Source organism: Neopelma chrysocephalum, unplaced genomic scaffold (assembly GCF_003984885.1).
Source record: "Neopelma chrysocephalum unplaced genomic scaffold, ASM398488v2 Primary Assembly neopelma1_96532, whole genome shotgun sequence".
NCBI classification, from domain to species: Eukaryota; Metazoa; Chordata; class Aves; order Passeriformes; family Pipridae; genus Neopelma; species Neopelma chrysocephalum.
The window spans coordinates 183,075-187,417 of NW_020925178.1; positions in this window are offsets into that span (position 1 = coordinate 183,075).

A 4,343-nucleotide genomic window follows, 5' to 3' on the forward strand; every position below is an offset into this window, starting at 1 on the left:
ACTCAGCACAGACCATAAGGAAGCCATTTGTCATCTTCCAGAGTCCCACACCGTACGAGAAATGCAGGCTTTCCTGGGAATGGTAGGATGGTGTCGCCTGTGGATACCTAACTATGGGTTACTAGTCAAACCCTTATATGGAGCACTAAAAGCAGCCAGGGAAGGAGCTGTGACATGGACAGACCAAACCAGGGCCGCATTTAAACAACTTAAACAATCTTTAATGTCAGCTCCAGCATTGGGACTACCAGACTTAACCTTTTGATCTGTTCACATATGAGCAACTGAATGTTGCTCTGGGGATATTGTCACAGACCCTGGGAAACCAGCAAAGGGCTGTGGCTTACTTCTCCAAACAGCCAGACAATGTTAGTCAAGGTTGGTCCAGGTGTTTGAGAGCTGTAGCAGCAACTGTTATCCTGATCCAGGAGGCCCAAAAACTCACCCTTGGGCAGCACATTGTCGTGTATGTACCCCATGCAGTCCAAGCTGTGCTTGAGCAAAAGGGGGACCACTGGCTGTCCCCTAGCAGGATGCTTAAATATCAAGCTGTGTTGTTGGAACAGGACGATGTTACCCTGAAAACAACATCTATTTTAAATCCTGCTATGTTTCTGTCCTCAATATTGACTGACAGTATGCCCGAGCATGACTGTTTGCAGACCATTGAGGAGGCCTATTCCAGCAGACCAGACCTGAAGGATGTGCCTCTGGAAAACCCAGACTGGGAACTGTACACGGACGGAAGCAGTTTCATGCGGGATGGTAAGCGGTGACAACCAAGGACGAGGTAATCGAGGCAAAGGCCTCGCCAGCGGATGTGTCATCCCAAAAAGCAGAACTGATTGCACTGACAAGAGCTCTAGAACTGAGTGAAGGAAAGAAGGTAAATATCTGGACTGATTCTAAGTAATACCACAAAAGGAAATTGATCTGACAGGGTTCACCCCAAAATATGATGAGAAAGACCACCAGTTAATTATGTCCCTTAACGCTGAAATCAAAGAAAGTGGATGGGCTGTTACACCTACAGGACAGGTTGTGGTCACACCCCCACTCCTTAGGGAGATAGCTCTGCGGGAACATGAGGCTACCCACTGGGGAACAGAAAACCTTCTAAAACACTTGAAGAAGGTAGTAATAGGGACAGGTATGACCAAAGTCGTGCAATCCATTGTAAGTAAATGTGAAATCTGCAGGCAAAACAATCCTGATACAAGCAAGAGAGTGGTGCTAGGGGCAATAAAGACCGGGGACCTTCCTGGATATTATTGGCAAATAGATTTTGCTGACTTACCACCCAGGGAGGGATACAAGTACATACTAGTACTGGTTGACACCTTCAGTGGATGGCCTAAAGCTTACCCCTGTCGCACTAACACAGCAAGGGAAGTGGTAAAAGCTTTGCTTAATCACATAATTCCAAGGTTTGGGGTTCCTCCAGGAATGTCATCAGATAGAGGGACAGACTTTATTGCAACAGTAGTGAAGGAGGTTTGTCATGTCCTGGGAATTGTTTGGGACTTGCATACTCCCTACAGACCTCAGGAAAGCGGCAAAGTAAAACATATGAATGGTACTCTTAAAATGCAAATTGGTAAAATTTGTCAGGAAACATCTATGTCATGGGTTCAGGCTTTGCCTCTAGCTCTGCTGAGGATTCGCATACAATCAAGGTGGAGAGATAAGTCCTTATGAAATATTGTATGGGAGACTATATCAACCTCCGCATATTCCAGGGGACATTCATATGAGGGGGAAAGTGGACTTACAAAAGTATTTAATGGCTCTAGGCTCTACTTTACAGAAACTCCAGAGATTCGTCAAGTTATCCAGACCCATAGGATTGGACATCCCTGCTCATCAGTTCCAGCCTGGAGACTGACTCTGTGTTAAATGGTGGGAGAGTGATCCTCTGTGAGCCAAGTGGAGAGGACCATTCCAAGTCCTGCTGACCTCCCTCACTGCAGTCAAAGTTGCTGGCAAAGAACCCTGGTTTCATTACTCCAGAGTTAAGAAAGCTTCAGTTCCTGGAACAACTAGCAAATCAGAGCCTGACACTGATGAAGAGGATGTGGTTTAAACTGTTTCTTCTGTACATATTATCTGTACAGTTGGTAACTATGATTCAGGTTTGGAACCAAAAATTGCATGTGGCCCTAGTCCAAAATGTATCTAAAATCCTTTGCAAAAATGACTGCTGGATTTGTGCTCAAATTCCAACAGTTGATGATGAGGATAGCAACTGGCCTTTAATTGACATTTTGTTGAATAAGACATACTTTGACATGACCGTTGGACTTGTGGAAACCTCACGAATTGCCATCCCAGGAATCTGGAGATGGGTTACTAAGGCCGATTTGCCAATAGCCCTAAGCAACATAATTCCTGATCTAGAAAATTGTGCAGTTCCCTGCATGTTTATTAATGCTACAGGAAAGATCATTCTCCCTCCCTATTGTGATAAAGACAGTTCCATAATAGGGCTAAGACCAGAAGCTGTAATAAGAATGGCACTGACACCCTGGAGATTAATTCCTCCTCGGGGTTCAGGGTGGTATTGGATCTGTGAAAACGAAGCCTGGAAAGTTTTGCCCCTTGATAAAGATTGGGCCTGTGCCCTAGGGGCTGTAATCCCGAACATAATGATAGTCGACCAAATTGATGATCAAAGAGAATGGGTAAGAATTTATCCAAAAAGGGTAAAAAGATCCAACAATCCCCTTTTTGAACGTCCCACAGTTTTTCACAGTATAGTTAGGGCCCTTATTTCTTCTCTAGGAGTAAGTGAATTAGAAAAGGCAATTGTTAACATCTCGGTTGTTATTGAACACATTCAAAATCAGGCTTCAGATGCAACCATGGCCTTACAAGAGGAATTCATAGTGAAACAAGAGGCCAGGCCCCAAAAGAGTTAACTGAGAAATCTGGGCCTGCTAACAAGCTACTAACATCTAAATGATCTGTACTCATTCTGTTCTACTTACTGGACCAAAACTTAAAAGAATGGTAAAAGAAACATAGAATAGGCCTAGAGGTAATAAATTAAGATGCAGTAAGATAAAGTAGACATTTGAATAGAAGAAACAGGCCTGGAGCCAAGGCCTTCTCTGAGCTTCAGTGAGCAGGTTGAGAACAATAGAAGAGAAGGGAGGTCAAGTCGAGGAAGATGAGAATAAGCCCCCAGACCCATGGGAGGAAGGACGGATCTCCCACCAAAATTGAGGGCCAAGAGAAGCACCGTCCCAAGCCCCACCTGAGCTCCACCTATACTCCGCCTGTTATTAATATGTATTGATAGATGTTGTAATTACATGAATATGCATCTAATCATATATGAAAATTGTATAAAAACTGCTAATTTTGTGTGAAGCCTTCGAGTAAGTTTGTCCAGCGCAAGCTGGCTTGCTCCCGGCGCTGTTAATAAATACCTTTGCTGCTCAAAGATCCAAAAAGACTGTGAGCAGTTCTTTATACCGGATTTTTCGGATTCAATAGTTTGTCCCATGTAGTTCTACAAAACTTAATGGCCTTCACCTTTTTACTAGCCTCACAAGGAGGCGTGTGTACGGTCATCAACACCAGTTGCTGTTCTTATGTAGACCAAAGTGGAAGAATTACTAAAGATTTGGCTGCAATTCAGAAGCAAACCCAAATTCTACATCAGGTAACTCTTGATGATGTCTCACTGGGCTTTGGAAACATCCTCCACAAATTTACTTCATGGTTACTGAACTGGACCTGGATAAAACAACTGTTTATAGTAGTGATATACATAGTTAGTGTTTGTATAATAACTCATTGCATGACCCGATGCTGTAGGTGTTGGTCATCTCTTTGGTATAATGCTAGGTATAAGTGGTAGAGATTGGACAAGACTGAGTTTTCTCCATCTCTAAAGGGGGGACTGATGCCTTAAAACTTTTGGATTTTTTAAGCTTTTTGTAGATTTTAGAAGTAGTTGTGTAGTAAATGTAGATTTTAATGTAGCTGTATAATGTGCCACCCTTTAGCACAGTAGTTTACACATACCCAACCCTATTACCCCATTTCATATCAAACCCCTCTAAATTCCTTTAGTGTGTTTAGTCTTCTTTTCAAGGTAGAATTGTAGGAAAACACCTCTGTTTAAGAACATCACACCCTACGCCTGAACAACAAGATACCATGACAGACAAAAGCAACCTTCAAGCCCAGAACTTTGGAGGAGCTCCAAGGACTGCACATGCTGTGAAGAAGATGAAGATGAGGAAGAAGGGGTCCCAAAGACCCCAGACCCAGTTCCTGAAGGGGCATGTCGGGGGGCAAAACTGGGCAGAGCCGGGGAATGGATAAATCTGGGA